Here is a 22,049-nt window from a genome sequence, read left to right on the forward strand (position 1 = left end):
TGTTTACCTGTGCTGCTATCTTGGTTCTCCCCACCAATTTTTAAAATCAATTCTGAATAAGAATTCAATGAAAAATTTCCTTAATATAAAATACTACAGGCTCATTGCACGAAGATTCATACAATAGACCTTCCTTCTGGCACTGGTTTCCCTACGGCTGCAGCGAAGCCAAGCCTTCAGCCCTCAGGCTTGTCTCCGGCCGCAGCAGAGCCTTCAGTTTTTAGTCTTCAGTCTTTGCTCTGTGCCTGCACATGCAAATCAACCTACCATTTTGTTGGATTAATTTGCATATTCACTCCTGATTGGCTGGTGGGCGTCACGGAGGTATGGTGAATTTACATCTTTCTCTTTTATTAGTGTTGATATCTTAGGACATCTGCACCACTTTAATTAAATGTGCAGGATCCCCCCCACACATACTTCTGTTGATAACTCACCTTCACTTTATCAGAACATTCAACCCTCATTTTTCTTTCCCTCTTATTACCATATTTTTTAAAAATGTTACACTATGATTCTATTTTTGTAACCTACTTGTGCTTTTCTTTGAGTAATGGGACAAGAATTAGGCAAACAAAGAATTATGTAACTAAGTATATTATGTGTTTTTGTATGCCGATTCTGTGGGAATAGCTAAAATGAAGTAATAAGTTAGGCGCATTCCTGCAACATTTACACATAAGACCAGTCTTACCAGAAGAGTGAGTTAGAACAAACTAGCTAAGAAAGGTCCCAGATATAAGTTCCTATGACCATTTCCCTCTTTGAGGTACCTCCTCACTTGACTGAGTAGCTTGTCCACTTCGATCTTATTTTCCTTTATTTTCAGAGAGGATCACAAAAGCAATCATTTGCAATTTAATGTGAATGGATTCATGTTAATCTCTATGCATGATCTATTTTATTTACATAAGAAAAGCATGTTCTCTACTAAATACATACTGGGCACCACACAACAAATGGGGAGACGTTTTTGTCTCAGTGCCCTTCCTAATTCCTTTTCTCTGTCCCTAAAGTCATTAAGGTGTGGAGGCTACCTTCTCCATAAGCTAAAGATAACTGGGTTGCAAATGTCTTGTCAGAGACTAGAGTTTCCCTCACACCTTCCAGAAGGTCAAGAAAATGACAGCTTCAAAATATTAAAAAATAAAAAAATAAAAAACCACAACAACAGAAAGTACCATGAAAGTGACAGCTTCAAAACTGACAAAGAGGGCCAGTGATTTGGAAGAAACCCCAGTAAAACAGTGTTTCCAAAATGCTGTATCGCCAATGTTCTTGCTGGCACAGATGGTGAGATGGTATTGAAAACAAGGATACTGAGAACTCTGAGTCAAAAGGTAAAGCAGGAAAGTTAAACCCCCCAAGGTGACGGATATTTAACAGTAAGTTCACTTTTCTTTGTCTTATTTTCCTTCTGTGTTTTTTTTCCTCACTTAGTAATAGATATCTTCCTCTCTCAAACCCCAAATCCCATGCTGACCATATGAAAGACATCAGACAAAACAAAATTGAAGGACATTCTGCAAAATAACCAACCAGGACTCCTCCAGACTGTAAGGTCATCAAAAACAAGGGAAGTCTGAGAAAGTTATAGTCTGCCGGAGCCTAAGGAGAAGTGACAATGGAATGTGGTGTCCTGGGAAGCACCCGGGGTCAGAAAAAGGACCTCAGGTAAAAACGAAGGCAATCAAATGAAGGATGTCCTTTAGTTAAAAATGTACCAATATTGTTCATTTATTGTGACAAATGTAGCATATTAACGCAAGATTGTGAGAGGGATATTCAACTGCCCAGTGGGATTGGGCCTAAACGGGCAGTCAGACAGTCAGACATCACTAGAGGGGTTCCAGATTGGAGAGGGTGCAGGCTGGGCTGAGGGACACCTCTTCCCCTCTCCCCCCAGCCATGCACGAATTTCATGCACTGGGCCTCTAGTTCTAGCATAAAGAGTTTATTTTAAAAATCTCTTTGTAAAAAATAGATAACAAAATTTATGTATCGAAGAATCAAAGGGATCTCTTCCAATAAGGATAAAATAAAGGTTCTCCTAAGATGCAAAAGCAATTTCATTCATCAGCAACTTTTTCTTCATTTTAGATAAATAGTGGTGTGGTTTACAGTTAAAGGGGCTTTAGAATTTGATGAAATGAGGTAGGTATTTTTATTAGAAGCCCATATGGCACATCACAAAACTAAGAAGTTAAAAAAATCACCCACCTAGCCTCTACCAAAAGTCTGTGGCCCTGTAAAACTCCACAGAGAAATATTTTCAATTTTTTTTTCTTGCATCTGCAAGTGTTCACATGCCACCCTTAACAGTAATCTGGCCTGAGGAGGTGCAGTCCAAATTTAAGTAGTCCCTTTAGCTTTAACATTTGGCAGACAGCTCCTGTGCCTTATTTCATCAACACTAGCATTGAGTAATGTCTGTTTGCAAAGACCCTTGAACAGCCTCCTTGTGTTTGAAGCTCAGGCAGAGAGTTCCACTCAACCAATAGTCAGTTCTGAAGAAAGAATCTTGGAGTGTGGCACTGGGGGAGGAGGGGAGGGAGGGGGAGAGAGCCAGCAGAGCTCTGCAGGCCCTGGCTCTGCATTCTGTCTCAGCTGCTCTTGCCGAGCTGCTGGCACCAGCTCCCTCACCTGCTGGGCCAGGAAGGAGGGAGGGAAGCTTCGCAGGGCATGAGGTGTACAGTCTGGTGGGGTGGTTGGTGTATAAAAAAGACAGCAAATCCTACTTGCCTACTTACTCATTTTTTGAAAGTTGCATCAGTAATTCTAAATTTCAGGAGAATAACTAACCTTGCTCCCCACCCACACACCTACTCTCACATTCTAGTGATAAATAATTACAAATTGACTCCACAACAGCAAATGGGTTTCAGCAATGAGGTACGGACGGTGCCTATGAGAGCGCCCAGTGACTGGAAAATGAGACGCTCAGATACTGTTGATGCAAGAGATACATCCCGCCAGTGGGGAATATCAGCCAAAAACTCACTATAAAATATAATAATTGGGTCAAAAGCTAGAACGGTAGCCATTGTTAGTCTTGTCTGTTTGTTTTTATGTCCTTTCAGGAAGTTTGGTGTCTCTTCTGCAAAAATACTGATGAGTTTTTTCCTAGAACATTGAAAAAAAAATTAGGCTGTCTGCTTAGACATATACTAAGTCAGTGGTCAGCAAACTCATTAGTCAAATCACGGCTCATGAGCCGCAGTTTGCAGACCACTGTGTTAAGTCATAGCTTTGCAAAGCTTCATGGTGGCAGGAGTCCAAAGAGAAGACACAGTGGTCACAAGTAATATCAGTATTGCGCTGACTTTACTATGTCTACTAAGTTTATAAATATAAAACTTTAGTAAATTTTAATAAACCACTTAGGTTACTAGCATGCTGCTCTTAGTTGTACATAAAAAATGAACATCTATAGAATTATGAATCATCACAAACTAACACAAAGCCTCCACCTTTTAGAGTATTTCTAAGTACCTGTGAGAAGATGTGAGGGCTGAGAATCACACTGAATCTACCCAGACTCAGTTCATGTTTTATTATTATCTGTACCATTAAGCCTGGAAATATAGCAACTGCACAATAAACATTTTCTGAAAGAATAAATGATCTACTCCTCTACTCTATTTTGCCTGGGGCCAGAATAAAAATAAAGCGTGAAGCTTGCAGAAAGAAAGGGAAATAAAATGATTCGGGATTTGGGGAATAGCAGTTTACAAAAGAGAGCAAGTGATCTTTCTGAAAGACTAGTAAACGTAAACCCCTTAGTTCATCTTTGATAAGCTATCTGTAAAACTGCTTTTTCCCCTTGGAAGTTTTTTCTTATGCATGGTTTTGTGAGTAAGAAAAATCTTTATCCTTTTTTTCACCTGTAAAAACAATTCAAAGCAAATGTTAAAGCCAATCCTACACTGTTCAGTAGTTATTTCCATAAAAAGTTACAAAAATGGTTGAAAAATGAACCAACGCCCACTTGGACAGAACATTCTGCTGGGCCCTGTGAGAGCCTTGGCTTCTCTCAGCCTCTGAAAGGCACCGGGCAGACACAAGCCCCCAGCAGGCTGGGGCAATATGGAGGTCAAATGGTCTTTAGAGGCACAGCCACCCCCTGACTCATAGCATCTACTCATGCAAAAACGGCAAGGAACATCACCACTGGGGGATTCCAGAGTGGCCAGTCAGCCATGCTCTGCAGGGAGCTCACAGCAGATGGGATGTGTTTCAGAGTCGTTTGAGATGGATGGCAGCAGGGAGAGGCAGCCCCTCATCTCCATGCTGCAGAGTGAGTGGAATTTCCAACTACAGAAGGAGACTCAGCTTTGACAGGAAGACAGGAGGTGGGGAAGGAAGAGGTGGGAGGAAGAGGTCGGAGGCGGGAAGAGGGCTTTTCCTAGGCCAGGAATGTGTACCCCCAAAGGCTCTGCTACACTCCTTCACTGTCCGCCGCCTACTAAGGTGGTCTGGAAGGAGAGATGCCTCCTTTTCCCAGACAGAGAGGCATTTCAAAGACACAGTCCACTGAGGAAGACATTACTGGAAACTTTTTCCAAGAGTTTTGCTTTAATTTCAGTGAGAGTTGGGGAAGCAATGCTCCTGAGCACACCAGTCACCCTGCACTGACTATACATATTTTGCAAGCCTCATCAATGCAAAAGCAAAGGGTGGGGCCCCTGGTTTTATATGCCGGGGGAAGTGACATTAAAGACACTAAAATATAAAGTGTTTCCTTTCTTTCACAGTCCCTGTCCAGACCTGCCATGGGATTCATTGGCTATTTAATGTTGAGCTCTGCTGGACAGTGCCGACCCTTTCTCCTCAACCTGCCTGCTTCCCTGCGTGGGACCCACCCCCGTCACTGCTAACTCAGGATCAAAGCACCTTACCCCCACCCCACCCTCCAGTGTGAAAAAGCCAACCTCCCCTTCCCACAGGCCTGCCATTCCAGCCCAGAGATGCCAGGAGATTGCCACCGTGGCACTGGGACACACTGTGCACTTTAACAGGGGTGCAAGAGACGTTTTCTTTGGCAAAATCACCCACGGATCGCACTGTCACTGCCAGCCCATGCAGAACTGCTGCCACCATGTTCTGCCAGATTCCCCATGGGCAGGGGTGGGGGATGGGGGTTCACAGACCTGACTCTCCCTGCATCACACTGAGTCCCTGCGGAAGGTAGAGGTGAGGACAGGTGTTGAGTGGGAGTGAGGAGAAGGCCCAGCAGCAGGGGAGCCAGGAGACCAGGTGCTGAGAACCAAACGAGGTGTAGGGCCATCCAACCTAATTGACAGCATCCAACTATTAAGAATTTCAAGACAGTGACAGTAAAGCTTTAAACTTCAAATGCAGGGCCCTTCTGAGTACACTGGTCACAAGCCTGGACCTACCATCCACTTCAATCCCTGCATACCCACCATCTTGATTTGGAGACAAATTATTTGCCTACACTGCAAACAAAGACTATTTAATAACCTATTTCTCTTACCCACTTGCCCCACAGCCAATACACATCCTTTCCTAGTTTGCAGACTTATGAGGCGTTAACATTGTCGACTTTATTGCCTGCAGGTTAGTTCCTTGCCCGTGTCTTACGTGCACAATCTGCAGAGAAACAGAGTATAGGGGGTTGTCTGTGAACTGGTTTAAGGTTTGGCAAGGGCTTGCTTTTGAAGGAAAGCCTGGACATACGCACATTTTTCAGTGAGTCCACAACTTCTTTCATATTATCTCTACAGGAAAAAACATTAAAAAATCAGGACTGTGTCTTGATATTTCCCTTTCAAGGTAGGCCACAGGAACGATCAGATGGTAAGTCAAAGCTTGCCAGTCAACAAGGTGTTTTCTCTTTTAAATGCTGGCTAGTGCTACCACATAGGGGTGAGGAGGCAGGAATAATTCCCATGAGGTGAGTTTTTATGCAGGGTTCGAAGGTAAGCGGGGACATGAATGGTATGGGGAAAGCACAGAGCATGGTGGTCATATGCACAGGTCTGAAGCCACCTACCACTTACCGTTTCTTCATTTGGAAGAACTTACTGTCTTCATTGGGAAGACGAGGATGAGGACACTAATAGTACTGCTTCAAGGGGCTGTGAGGATTTAGCGACCTGTTTCTGTGAAGGCCCAAGCCTAGCACTTTGCAGATGCTCAACATCAAACCATCAGCTAACAAGTTGGTGAGAACTCCACTCCAGCATTTGCTGGGCAGCTACTTTGTGCCCAGCCTGGTGAACGGAACACAGTAATGGCAACCTCTTCTTGACTTTATCCTTCCCTTCTCATTGAGGAGTGTTCCTGGTGGCCAGAGGAAAGGCTGGGCTATTGGCTTAGAATCAGAAGAAAAAAGACCTATGACCACGCTAAGAATTCAAAGCTTTCTTTCACATGTAGATGAAGCATATACTTCTATGAAACTGAGACGCTTTAGAGAGAAAGGGGAACACTGTTAATAATTATGCCAGAACAACTGGTGTAAACCATAACCATGCTTGAGAATAATGATTTTCCTGTAGATTTGCACTCCTGGCAAATACCGTGTTTCCCCGAAAATAAGACATCCTCCGAAAATAAGACCTACTTACAGGCTTCCTTCTGAGTGAAATATAAGGCATCCCCCCAAAAATAAGCCCCCCCCCCCAGGCTAAACATAAGAGATTTGGTCCACTGATTCTGAAAGAAATGGAGTCACAAGAAATTCACCAGGAAATTCAGGAATTAGATTGTTATGATGATGTTCCAGAAGATAATGACATGATTGTCATTGACTAAATGAGTAAATTTTTGATACTGTAGGATTCACAATTTGTCTGGTTTGTATTGACAACTACCATACTACCATACAGTATACAGGTAATAAATTTCCTTTATTTTCATTTAACAATAAATGTGTACCGTGTTCTTCTTCATGGAAAAATAAGACATCTCCTGAAAATAAGACATAGTGCATCTTTGGGAGCAAAAATTAATATATGACACTGTCTTATTTTCTGGGAAACAGGGTAGATACTTTTTATCATGTTGACTGGGAGGCTTTCCCAGCAAACCTTTCTTCAGTCTGTGGGTCGCCAGTTCCTACATCCACAGGTCTATTGACGTGGAGGAACGAGGGAAGGTGAGGCTTAGTTCAGGTCATAAGGAGCTGGTGAGACATGACACAAATAAGAGCAGATGAACAATAACAAAACAAAAGCAATTATAGGACAACTTAAAACAGAAAATGATAAATGCTGGCCAACATGTTAGTACTTCAGGTGTGATCAGTATGTTCCAGGGAACATCAGGTGTCCAAGGGAAAGTAAAACATTTAAGAAAATAATATGTGGGCAACTAGAAAATGAGGATTTGATTGTATGTCTTGGTTTTGAGATATATTCCTTAAAAAGTTCATAATAAGAGATGGGGTGGAAGAGATGGGGTGAGGGAACACGTTTTGGGGACACAGTAAATGCTTTATATATTTTAATTCATTTAAACCTAAAAAATAAATGAAATCATAAAGTCTAAATATTATCTTGCACATCTGTTCCAGATAACCCTCTAATTCTCTAATTTATCCTCCTACTGGCAGCTGTCTTTCCATTTAGGACCCTTCTCAATAGCAAGCCTCTTGCAATGAACCTGGGACAAGGTATACTTCTGTCCCAGCTATTTTAAATATAATTAATAAAACTTTAAAGTTAGATTTTGGTCTTGGTGCAATACATTTGAAAAAAAATTGTTATGCTTTATATTGAAATGTTCTGAATTAGTTTAATTGCATTTTCAAGAAAAGAGTCCTGGAAACAGCTTATCTACTGTTTGATGAGGTCAGAAAGATTCTAAAAACATAGAACTTTGAAAAGAACGCTATTTTTATTAAAACATGCTAAAATGGTCATCTATAATCATCAAGGTCTTTCTGGTATAAACTCATGGTGAATTCTTTAAGTGATAGCATAGCATTTATTAAGAAATTGATACCCACTGTGCCAATTTCTTTAAAAATCCCTTTTGAAGCTTATGTAAGTTGTGCTAAATGTCAAGTGATTCTGAGATTCCTATTTTTTTAAATGAAAAATTTGGATTAATCTTGAATATTTAAAGCCAAATACTTCCCAAGTGGTAAAACCATTTCCAGAGAAAGAACTAAGAATTAGATGACATTTTGAAAATAGCCTTAAGCAAAAGAGCAAAATACACCTTAACACCTTGCTGACTGGCTATTTCGAGCCAGAACTGGCTCATGCAGCAGCTACTTTACTTTCAGTAGTTTTGGCAACCCCTGTTCTCCCTTACTGTTCCACAGGCCAGTGTTTTGTTCTTCAAAAATAGTACAGCTGTAGACATGCTGTTGAAGTAATTATGTTGGTAAATATGATGCCAAGAACAAAAAAACAAAAAAACAAAAAAAAAAAAAAAGGAGGAGGAGGAGAAGGAGGAGGAGGAGGAGGAGACCACCATCCATGGGCATAAGGGAGAAGGCTACATGGGCAGAGGAACAAATGGTAAAATGTCCCAAAGGCAGAAATATGGTTCACGTTTTTGCAAAACTGCTAGGAAGGCAGTTTACTTGTAGTAAGCTGAAGGAGGAAGTCAGATAGGTAAGTGAGTCCCACTTAAAGAAATAAGTTCCTCTCCCTTCTGGGCTTCCAAACTGCTTTATTTATGTATTTTAATCTAACTCTTATTGCATTGCAATATAATTGATTTTACATATGCTTATCTTTTTCACCAGACTGTGTGTTGTTTTTTATATAATGGGATCAATATTTATTTAGATTCCCATTTTATAGCACTCTGCTGAACATAAAATAACTTTTAATAAATATTTTTAAATGCTCCTCCCCCCCCCCAAAAAAAAAGAACCAAGAAAAGGCTGTAAGATAGATAATATAGTCTATTGTAAATTTTTGTCTTCACCTGTATATATCTCAAATTTGCAAAATAGCTACTCTCATTTTCACAAAGCATCCTTACTAAATTCCATATTTTATTTTTGCCGGATTATATGTCTTGAATCTGATGTGTCCTCGCCATGAAACATTGCTTCATCAAGTGATAATAGCTGTTTTGAAGTATTTAAGTATTTTGCTTTCAAGATAAAGGGTCCAAAAGAGGTCCAACTTTGTAAAGACAGTTTGTGTTACATGCTTGTGAATTATCATTCCAATGAAAGAATTAAGTATTTGCTCAAACCTCTTTCAAGTCATAGTTTTTGGAAATATGAGTGATTCAAGTAAAGGATCAGTTGACTAGTAATCTTTCCATTCTGGCTTCTTTGTTAGTCAAATCACTGTAATTAAACCAAGAAACTTCTTTATATCCATATCAACATCTGTCCATGGTGATCTTTTAGCAAAAGTTTTGTGGTATTTGGTGATGATATAAATTGGTTTGAGAAGTAATGAGATAGAAAACAATCTTTGTTAAAAAATAATTGGGGCCCTCACCAGTTTGGCTCAGTGGATAGAGCATCAGCCTGTGGACTGAAGGGTCCCAAGTTCCATTCCAGTCAAGGGCTCATGCCTGGGTTGAAGGCCCCAGCCCTAGTCGGGGCACGTGCTGGAGGCAACCAATCAATGTGTCTCTCTCACATCTAGGCTTCTCTCTGTGTGTCTCTCACCCATCCCTTCCACTCTCTAAAAAGTCAATGGCAAAAATCCTCCAGTGAGGATTAACAAAAATAAATAAGTAAGTAAGTAAGTAAGTAAGTAAATAAATAAATAAATAAATAAATAGGTAACTTCAGTTATGCTTTGTGGGTCTCCAAATTGAACAGTTAGGCCTGAAATATTTGTATAATCCTCTGAGGCTGGTATAATGTCTTTTTCTGCTCATTCTTCTTCAGAATCACTTTCACTGTTGTATGCTATCATATATCTCTTTGCCTTTGTGATGTTCTAATGTCAGACACACTACTATCTTCAGACAAAGTACTATCTTCCGGCTGACTACCAAAGTCACCTGGCCAATCTGGTACAATGTCTGCACATAATTCGCTCAAACGTTCTTTTCTGCCATGACACATCTTCTAAACTTATAATGACACTGGAAGTAAAAAAGAGAATCTAAGGCCTCTAGGGCCCTTAGATTCTGAGAGTTTTCTGTTAGGGTGGAGTGTGAGAGCAGACAAGACACACCAAAATAAAAAAAAATAAAAATAGCAATTTATTAAGAAGGATGATAAAAAAAAAAAATGCTCAGGCTTTAGGATATTCTTGGAGAGGGTAATAATGGTGCCTGCCAAGAAATGGCCTTGCAAAGAACAGAGATGGGGCTTGATGGACAGGCCGCTCACAATAAAGATGGTGGTGGGGGTGGAAGAGGCACAGTAAGTACTTTACATGTTTTCACATTTAAGTCATAATAAGTTAGGAAGCCAATGGCTCCTTCCATAATATATGGACTTTTTTCTTTTCTGCTTAAAGACATTATAGAAGCAACAAACAAATGGCTGGTGTGTTCCTTCTCCTGTAGAAGAACAGATAAAATTTACTAGCTGAGTAACTTTAGGAAGGTTACTTAAACCACAGGGTGTCCCCCAAAAAATGTTTACATACTTTGAATAATTATTAATTCCAATGGGTTAAATCTGAGATAACAGAAAAGAAAAAAAAAAGTGTGTATACTTTTTGGGGGACACCCTGCATTGGAGCTTCAGTTTCCTTGTGTGTAAAGGGAACGACCACCAGGACCTCCCCTACTCAGCTACATCCCTCGTCCGCGCGGTGTGGGGGATTTGGGGGCAGCGGGGGGAGGTGTTGAGGGTGGTGGCGGCCTTGGCTTCGCGCTGCTGTCTGTCATCTCACTCTCTCCCTCACAGCCTCTTGCTGGTTCTCTACGGAATCTGCCAGGAAAGAGAGGGACTGAGCTGGTTCCAATGGCTGGGTTATCTCTTGTCCCTGCTCCCTTGTTATTTTTCAGCTTAATTACTTTTAACACGGTTCCTTCAATTCTTTATTCCAGCTATTTTTCTTCAGCAAATCCACCACCACCTTCCTCGTGGCACTTATCGCAATAAATATTCACTTCTTTTTGTCACTAAGGTGATTTTATCCTTACGTGCAACACATAGCAGCAATCACCATTGTTGTATATTTCATCCCACTCCCATAAAAACGGACAGAGCACTTTTATGACAAAGAGAGAGAGGGAAGGGCGGTGGAAGTTCTGAGTTGCAGTGAAGGAAGAAGAAAAACTGTGCATTTACTCTTGCTTTCTGTGCAAGTGTAAAAATTCAGGGTAAGATGTGGAAGAGAAATTAATAATCTGCAGGAATGTAAATTGCGTAAAATTACAAGCATAGAATTTATATTTATCCGTATCCAGGTAATCAATTATGAGTAAACTTTGTTCACAATCATTTAAAAAAGGAATTTTCTCCTGTGAAATAAACATTGGTGAAAAATCAGAATAAGACACTGCCAATTACCCTTTGGCCTGAACTTGCCGAGATAAAATCACCAGCAGTTAAGTAAATAAATCAGTGTCATGCTCGTACTTTTATCTTATTTTGTAAAACAGTAAAAAGTTTTGCCATGTTCTTTATAAACCCTGCTTTGTTGGAGTAAGAGTCTAGAAAAGTGAAATCTAGAGATGACAAGCTCAGCTGTATCTTTTTAAGCAATATATTTTGAAGTTTCACCTTTTTTCCTTTGGAAGCCACAGCTGTGGAATTCTAAGAGGCACCTGACAGCTCTGTTCAAGGGCACAAAACAGGAATCCCCCGTAATAATGAAAAGGCCATGACTCCAGGAGACAGGTGTGTGCCCATCAAACATGCTGTGTCACAGTCAGATTCTGCTGCTCCTTTTGTTTCTTAATCTGTTTTTGGAGCTGTCCCTTCTAAGAAAACATTTCTTAAGTGCTACAGAAAGATGCATATGGGTACTTCTTTTTAGTAACTGACAGTTCTACCAAAACATCCGCTTCTATGATTTTACTGAAACCCCACCTTCCAAAAATCGCACAAAAACTGAAAACAAAACCACAGATCTACCACAGAGACCGAGGTTTTTCAACCGAGGCAAATCTTAGAGCCAACCAGAACTTCAGTGGTGATTCAGCCCATTCATTATAAGCAACTGAGAAAAACAAAGCTCAGACAGTTGAGGTAAATTATCCAGGATCACTCATCTCATTATAATAGCAATTGAAAAAAATTATAAAACATGCCTACTGGGTGCTAGGGTTTATGTTAGCTGCCTTATATAATTTATGCATAGCTTTCACAACATTCCTAAAGGATTATCTATTTTATATATGAGAAAAGTGAGGCAGAGAAGTTATGACTTACCCAGAACTACTCCACAATAAGTAGTTGTGTTGGCTTTAAACCCAGGTCTGTCTCACTAAAAAAGCATACACACGTTCTTTCCTCCCACCATTCTGCCTCTCTGGGTAGAGGTGGATCTTTCTAGAATGCAGATGTTAGCATTCTGGTCCAGGCTCCTTCCAGTGCTGAGAGTCTATGGGGCTATTGGAGGTGTGTTCCCCTCTGGTGCAGAAGTCTCTCTAAGGCGTCTCTCTACTGGCAACGCGGGGACTGGGCAGGGTGGCTGAGAGGCCTGTGGTTGGGTGTGAGAAGCGTGCATTGTTAGGACTGTGAGTGTGATGGTTAGCAGCTGGGAGAACACAAGTCAGAAATCTGCCCTCTTAAACCTTTTTGGAGTCCTATCACCTGGTTGAAAGACAGATTCTTTAGTCAGAATTTATGATAGTGATAAATATAAATGATTTTTTAAATTAAGCTTTTCTTGCAGTAAACATACAAAAATAACTTGTTAACTTGCACTAATAATTGATGGGCTGAAATGCTTTCCTTCCCAGTGACACTGATTAAAGTATTTTCAGATGTCAAGAGAACATCAGAGTCTGACTCTATAAACTTTCCAAGTAAAAAATATTCTTACTTTTTACTTTACTGGATATATGCACAATTACCAACAGCTGCACATAAAAGCAATAACTCGATGTGTAAACCAGATGAGAACATTGATGATGTGGGTAAAAAAAAAGGACACAGAAACCTAGCAGATCTATTATATGTGAATCATGTTTTAGCACATCATTGCAAGATTCTCACAGCCATTAATAGTGACCTTGGAAAATACAAGTTACCCTACTGCTCCAATTAATCTATTAAAATTTTAGTGAAAGATTTTACATTAGTAAAAATTTTTTACAAGGGTTTCATATGAATCTTATTTTCCAAATTGCAAAAAGGAATATTTTATATTTATTTTTTCATTTTGCATGTAAGAGCAGCATGTGACTTTTGGAAATGCCCGTTAGTTCTATTTAGATAGAGACAAATAGATATTAAAATAAATGTAGACATACTTATAAATGATTATTTGGAGTATTAGTCCACGGATCACTGAAAGTTCATTCGAGTATTTCTGAATGATCAACAGCTTTTCATTTCAATGCTATCTTTCAAACACACCAAATAAGTGGGATGTGTCAGATGATGTGGAACTTTGTATTTGTTTTTGAAAATAAGAATAAGTTACTATGGGTATAGGTCAGTGTCATTTCCTATTACAGAAGAAAGTAAAAGGAGGGGCTGTAAGTGATACTTTTTTTCCATTATAAAAAAACAAACAAACACAAAATTTATTGCTCTTGTATAGCATATTGCTCTCAAGGGATTTCAACTCATCACTTATGACCATGAATTCACTAATATGACCACAGCACATCTGTGAAAAATAGACTTTATAACATTTCACAGATGAATAGAATTGAGAATGATTAGCAATAAATTGGTGGCAGAAAGGGAATAGAAACACTAATTTCAAACATACAGTTTAAGGCAGGCAGAATAATGGCCCACATCCTAATCCCCAACATCTGTGAATATGTTACATTAAAGGAGAATTATGGTTGCAAGTGGAATCAAGGTAGTTAATCAACTGACCTAAAACATCCTGGATTATCTAGGTGGGCTCAGTATAATGACAAGGATCCTTAAAAAGTGAAAGAGGAAGTAGAAGAAATCAGAGTGATGTGGTAGAACTTCTTGACCCACTGTTGACTTTAAAGGTAAAATAGAAAAGCTGGGAAAAGCAAGAAGATAGATGCCCCCCCCCCCCACCCCACCCTCCCCAGGGCCTCCAGAGGAATGCAGCCAGCCCTGCCCACTCCTTGATTTTGGCCTGGTGAAACCCATGTTGAACTTCTCATCTCAAGAAGGCTAAGATAATAAGTTTGTTATATTTTAAGCAACCAAGTTTGGTAACTTATGACAGCAATAATAGAAAACTAATAGACAACTGCTAATCAATTAGAAGCAATTAATATAAACACAATAATTAAGAAAGACAATATATAATCAATATATAATCTGAGTAACTAAAGAATAACATTTAATCTGAAATGCAAGTCCATTTTGAAGTAATAAAAGTAGAAGCTCACAAATTCCTTGACATAAAAAAAGGTGGGAAAGTAAATATGTAAGAGGGATGTTTTTTTCTTCCACTAGAATACTATTAGAACATAAAGGAGATTAATAAAAAGAAAATATTGATTTATTTAAAGGATGAGATAAGAGTTTTGAAAAGGCTATTTGAAAATGTTTTCTAGAAGTTGGGAATCTTTGTCCCTAGAGATTTTACAATACATAGTGATCTATCTATTTTATCTACCTTGGATGGCTTAGATATATACTTCCCTGATGACAAAGGTCTAGATTGCACAATTTCTCATGGCCTCTCCAGCCTAACCACTTCATGCCAACTTGAGTCTATTTAGTGCCATAAATATGTAGCTATCGCCTCTCTACTCATTGTAAACCAGAGAGTAAGACATAAATTTTGACTTCAATAAGTTAATAACGAACCATATTCAAGCAAGACAATGAGAAGAAACATAGAACTGGATAAGTGATATGTTGATTAAAACTCATTAAGTATATAAAAATTAACTCACTTATTGATCAAAAAAAGAAACAGTATCATTCATCACCATAGCAGGCACCAACCTATTGCAATGAGAATTTACCCTGCCTTTTCTAAAACATGACTAAGGAAAATAAAATTCTTTATTATAGAATTTCAGCTAAACAATACAGAAGAAATGACAAAATTAGATTCCACCTATACTCTATCTACAATGTAAAATTGCCATTTTATAACCCTACTTTAAAATAATGGATCTAGGCAATGATTGCCAGTAGATGCTACACCATTAAGTGAAATTTGATGGTGAATTTTATAATGGATGGATCAGGCTGAGACCACCTACACACAACAGTCTTAACAACACTAAGTATGATATCAACCATCAGATACCTCTTTTGTGAGCTGCTAGGTAGTATATAGTACCACCTATAAAATATTATTCCCCTCCAAAAAAAAACTGAATCCAAATATAATGCAACCTTCAAATTTAAATAGCTTTTCAAGGAAGTACAGTGATAGAAGAGCAAATTCAGAAATATGGAATGGAAGCAACCAGTTAAATATAGAATGTGGTCCAAGATGTATAACCCAATGTCTTCAGAAAGTCAATGACATTTTAAAAGGGAAGGGAAAGAGGATTATTACAGAATAAGAGATATTTAAGAGATATAACAACCAATTATAACATGTAGGTCTTGTTTGGATCCTGACACAAAAAAGAAAAAAAGGAAAAAAAAAATACAATTCTAAGAAGGCATTTTTAAGATCACCAGAGAAATTTAAGTATGAACGAGGTAGAAAATATTATGGAATTGTTATTGTTATAATGTGATAAAAATGTGAAATTATTGAAAATATTTCTTTTCTATTAGAGATACATACTGAAGTGTTCATAGATTTAAAAATAATAGATTAGAGCAGACATATGTGACATAGAGGCTAAAAAAAAATACAAAAAATCAATAAAACCAAGAGCTAGTTCTTTGAAAAGATAAACAAGTTTGATAAACCATTAGCCAGACTCATCAAGAAACAAAGAGACCCAAATAAATAAAATCAGAAATGAAAGTGGAGAAGTAACCATTGACACTACAGAAATACAAAGGATTATAAGAAAATACTATGAACAACTATATGCCAACAAGATGGACAATGTGGATGAAATGGACAAATTCCTAGAAAAATACAATCTCCCAAAATTGAATCAGAATTAGAAAACCTGAATAGGCTAATAACTACTGATGAAACAGTAATAAAAAGACTCCCAGCAAACAAAAGCCATGATCAAGATGACTTCACAGGGGAGTTTTACCAAACATTCACAGAAGAGCTAACACCTATCCTCATCAAATTATTCCAAAATCCCCAAGAGGAAGGAATAGTTCCAAGCTCTTTTTATGAGGCCAGAGTTATCCTAATTCCAAAACCAGATAAAGACACTACAAAGAAAGAGAATTACAGGCTAATTTCACTAATGAACATGGACGCTAAAATCCTCAAAAAAAATTCTAGCAAATTGGATCAAGCATTACATTGGAAAGATCATACACAATTATCAAGCATGATTTATTCCAGGAATGCAAGGCTGGTACAATATTCACAAATCAATATTCATAATACATCACATAAATAAAATGCATAATACATCACATAAATAAAATGAAAGACAAAAATCACATGATCATATCAATTGGTGTAGAAAAAGCATTCAACAAAATCCAACACCCATTTTTGGTAAAAATTCTCAGTAAAGTGGGACTAGAAAGAACATATCTCAACAAGATAAAGGCCTTATATGACAACCCTACAGCAAACATCTACTCAATGGGCAAAAACTAAAAACATTTCTCCAAAGAACAGGAACAACACAGAGATGTTTGCTTTTACCACTGTTATTCAACACTAGTGACCTGGTGCATGGATTCGTGTGGATCAGGCCAAAATCAGCAGTATGACATCCCCCGAGGGGTCCTGGAGTGCAATAGGGAACTCTGCAAAGTTGCTTTTGCTCAGCAGCTCCTGTGTTGAGCGTCTGCCCCTTAGTGGTCAGTGCACAACATAGATACTGGTTGGTCAGCTGGTTGGCTGGTTGGCCGGTTGGCCGGTCAGCTGGTAACTTAGGCTCATAGATAGATAGATAGATAGATAGATAGATAGATAGATAGATAGATAGTACTGGAAGTCCTAGCCACAGCAATCAGACAAGAAGAAGAAATAAAAGGCATCTAAATTGGAAAGGAAGAAGTAAAACTGTCATAAGTTGCAGATGACCTAATAACCCTAATGACTCCACCAAAAAAACTACTAGATTTAATAAATGAATTTGGCAATGTAGCAGGATACAAAATCAACACCTAAAAACTGATGGCTTTTTTTTATACACCAATAATGAATAATCAGAAAGACAAACTAAACAAACAATTCCATTTACCATGGCAGCAAAAAAATTAAGATACTTAGGAATAAACTTAACCAAGGAAGTAAAAGACTTGTGCTAGGAAAAATACAGGACATTGAAAAAAGAGATAGAGGAAGATTAAACAAGTGGAAGAATGTACCCTGTTCATGGATTGGTAGAATCAACATCATTAAAATGTTCATACTACAATACTCAAAGCAATCTACAGATTCAATGCAATTCCTGTTGGTATTTCACAGATATAAAACAAATACTCCAAAAATTTATATGGAACCAAAAAAGACCCTGAATAGCCGCAGCAATTTGGAGGAAAAAACAAAAACAAAAAACAAAGTTGGAGAGATTATAACACCAGATATCAAGTTATACTACAGAGCCACTTAATCAAAACAACTTGGTATTGACACAAGAACAGGAATATAGATCAACAGAACAGAAAGGACCCCAAAAGCCAACCCACTCCATTCCTCTCAATTAATACTTGACAAAAATGGCACGAACATACAGTGGAGTTAAGACAGTCTCTTTAATAAATGATGTTGGAGAAATTGGTCAGGAACATGCAAAAAATATGAAACTAGATCCCCAACTTACATTATACAAAAGAATAAACTCAAAATGGATAAAAGACTTAAATGTATGTTGAGAAATCATAAAAATCCTAGAAGAAACCATAGACAGCGAAATCTCAGACATCTCTTATAGTAATATGTTTACCAATACATCTCCTAGGGCAAAGGAGACTAAGGAGAAAATACACAAATGGGACTACATCAAAATAAAACACTTCTGCACAGCAAAAGATACCATCAACAAAATGAAAAGGGAGCCCACTGAATAAAAGAACATATTTGGTAATGATACATCTGATCAAGGGTCACTATCCAAAATATATAAGGAACTCATACAACTTAACAAAAGGAAGATAAACAATCCAATAAAAAAAAAATGGGCAGAGGACCTAAACAGACACTTCTCCAAAGTGGACATACAGTTGGGTAAAAGACATGAAAAAATGCTCAAAGTCGCTGATCATCAGAGAGATGCAAATTAAAACACCACCTCACACCTCATATCTGTCAGAATGGCTAACATAAACAAAGCAACAAATGAAAAATGCTGGCAAGGATGTGGAGAAAAGAGAACCCTGCTAGTGGGAATGCAAACTGGTGCAGCCACTGTGGACAACAGTATGGAGTTTCCTCAAAAAGTTAAATATGGAACTGCCATTTGACCCAGTGATCCCACTTCTTGGACTACATAATAAAGAAACCTGAAATACCAATCAGAAAGAATATATGTACCCCTATGTCCATAGCAGTACAATTTACAATAGCTAAGATCTGGAAATACTCCAAGTGCCCACTAGTAGATGAGTGGATAAAAATGCTGTGGTGCATTTATACCATGGAATACAATGCATCAGTAAAAAAGAAGGATCTCTTACCCTTTGAGACAGCATGGAGGGACGTGAAGAGTATTATGCTAAGTGAAATAAGCCAGTCAGAAAAAGATAAGTTTCATAGGCTCTCACTCATATGTGGAATCTAATGATCAAAATAAACTGATGACCAAAATTGATCCAGAGACATAGAAGCCTAGACTTCAGAATCTCAGAGGGAAGATAGGGGAGGATAGGTGTGTGTGTGTGTGTGAGGGGCGGGGGGGCGGTTGATCATCCAAAGAATTTGCATGCATACATGGATAACCCCTGGACACAGACAATAGGATGGTGAAGACCTGGGATGAGGGCAGGCTAGATGGGGTCAATGAGGGGAAAAAGGGGACATGTGTAATACTTTCAACAATAAAGATTTAATAAAAAAAATAGATTTAAAAATATGATGTCCAATTGTAACAGGATAGTAAGAAGCTAGGGAAATTCCTTGACAAGTGGAAACAGAGACAAAAATAATTTAACAAGGCCAAACAATTTGAGCAATTTACAGCCAGAAATGAATCACAAGGTTTTACCTTCCCTAACCAAGGACCCTAAAGAATAAATACTTTACACATTCCAGACTGCAAAGGGATCTAGGTTCTGGTCCTTCTTCATTGACATTCTTTGAAAGTAAAACTAACCAGAAAAAAACAAAACAAAACAAAACAAAAAACCCTGACCCTACTATATGATCAATCAACATATCGAAGGACACACCTGGAAAGTTAATAAATATTCTGTTAAGACCCTCCTATATGACCTCCCCTAGGACTCCCACCAGTTAGGGAGAGATTAAAAGGCTCAAAACAAAGGACCCACAATGCACTGTTCTTTCCTATGTCATTTCTCAGGAGCCAAAGCAGCCCTGCTTAGGCTCTCCTGCTGCTGCTTCTATTCTAAACCCTGCCTTGTCTCACTGTCCCCAACTTTAATAAACATGTCCTCAAAGTCACCTGGACTCATTTGTGAAATCTTTGTTTCACAAAGTCAAGAACCCAGACCCCACTGGCCAATTCAAGGCAGACCGCTCTGGGCCCAGTCCCTGTCCAGCAATGCAATTAAAATACTCAAGTAACATACTGTGTATGAAGAATACATGAAGCAAGATTAGTAAAAAAGTTATATGTATTCAAGTTGCATGATAAGACACTAGGGCCATTATAATATTCTCTCCCCTTAATGTTTGAATTTTCCATAATAAAAATATCTTAAAGGATTAAAACAGTAGTAAAGAAATAAAAGGGTACCTCATCCATTTGATTATCCCTCATCATTTAACTAGTGAACTATCACAAGTGAACTATCACTTCTAATGCTCAGTAAATACAGGAGCAGTAGATCTGTTTCTGTTTGTGTGGAGTTATAGTATACAGGGTCCAGTCACTTTTTATAGTAAAGTGGCTGTGATGGGTAAATATTTGCAAATTTCAAATTCCTTATGGCTTATATTATCAAGGTTAATGTGGTTATATTTGTCCAAAGTTCCTTAATCTCAATTTTTTGGTAACTGTAATTTGTTTTATTAAAGTGATTATCTTACATAAAAATCTAGTCTAGACGCTTAATTAACAATGTTACTCCCTTGCCTGATTTAAAGTATAACCGAGACTTCTCTATGAGAAGCAAGGGGCTGCAGGACAAAACAGATTCATCTTCAGCATTCTGAGTATATATGAATAAATGCCAGATCTGAAATACAATAGTTCAAGTTACGGGCTTAAATATCAGAAGTTCATGGAAAAGCTCTTTAGCAATAATCCTAGCAGTGGAGCAAAATATAAATCTCAGACTGTTTAGAAGCCTTTGAGAGCATTCATAATACATGACCTCTTTTTTTTTTTAATGTTATTCTTTAAAAAGGTCTTATCTACAAATAATTTTACTGAACAAGACTTGAAGCAGCCTGCATCCTCCAAATTATATTTTAATGTGATTAAAAACATTTTCAGTGAAATGTTAAACTTTATTATAAATGAAAACTCTAATCTTTGTGTCTGACATACTAAAAAAAATTCAAAATGTAATACTTTTTCTTTTCTTTTGAATACCATTGTAATTAACCTAGTTATTCTTAACAGGGAAGAAGCAAAGGGAAGGACAAATAGCCTAGGCCAGTGGTCGGCAAACTGCGGCTCGCGAGCCTCATGCGGCTTGTGAGCCTCTGTTTGCCACTCTGTTGACTAATGAATTTGCAGACCACTGGCCTAAGCATATAATTTGTGCAGCTTTGCCAAGAAGCACAGTGTATTGCTTCCCAGGAGGGTCTATTCCCCACCGATGGTTGGGTGTAGGGACTGAATGGGGTGGAGAATAGAAGCATGACTAGTAAAGTCTGGGTGACACAGGGAGGTACTTTCTGTCAGTCACATACGGGAACAGGTCATTGGCTAGAGTAGGCATGGCCCCTGCAAGCACTGGAAGGTTTGAGATACAAAGGAGTTCACTCTCTCGCTTCGTGCTTTCTTAGTTTGCTCTTGTTTGACTCCAGGTTTCTCTTGGTTGACTCCTGATCTGCAGGGCTCTCATGCTCCTGCATTTGCCCAAAGCTCCCACAGCCATGTGGACCCCAAACAGTGGACTGATGGACTGAACCACCCTGATGCTGTACCAGACCCAATTCCAACATGGGATGGAAGCTCTGGACACTGGCTCTGCTTCTAGATCTGCTCAATTCCCAGCTGCACTTCTTTCAGGATGGGATTAAAGGAAATGGGACTTTGGAAACTCAGGGATTGTAATTTAATGCGAATAAAAATCACACATCCTCCCTCACGAAGGAGATACTTTGCCTCTAGATATCCTAAGGCCGCCACCCCCCTGCGCCCAGTGGGGAAGAGGATCCCACACTTCTACCAGTAACATTTTTATTTATTTTTCCTCTTTTTATTTTTTTATGTTTTGTTTTTAAATCTTTATTGTTGAAAATATTACATATGTCCCATTCCGCCCCCCCCCATTGACCCCTTATAGCTTGCCTCTGCCCCTCCACCACCCTATTGTTTTTGTCCATGGGTTATGCATCAATAACATTTGTAAAGGTTGCTTCTCATGAAGAGACACCCAGAAAGCCATAATTGTTATTTTCCACCAGAAGAAAGTTAAGGCACTGGAGGTTGGGGGTGGAGGGGTTACTCCACATAAGCTATATTACAGATTTAAACCAAGTGTTTCAGCTTATTTTTTCTCTATGCAATCTAAGTATGTGCTCAGGGATTATAGGTATAATGGCAATGAAGTTGATAATTTCTGTAGTACATGCAGAATATGCATCACATATTCTTTGATGTAAGGAATT

At 38.5% G+C, this 22,049-nt stretch overlaps 1 protein-coding gene across 36 annotated transcripts in view; it reads right to left on the reverse strand.

The window, feature by feature from the left end:
* Positions 1-22,049, reverse strand: part of ABI3BP (ABI family member 3 binding protein) — a 237,401-nt gene that overhangs the window by 156,792 nt on the left and 58,560 nt on the right. The gene's annotated exons all lie outside the window — the stretch shown is intronic.

Source organism: Pipistrellus hanaki (assembly GCF_964339955.1).
Source record: "Pipistrellus hanaki genome assembly, chromosome: 2".
NCBI lineage: Eukaryota > Metazoa > Chordata > Mammalia > Chiroptera > Vespertilionidae > Pipistrellus > Pipistrellus hanaki.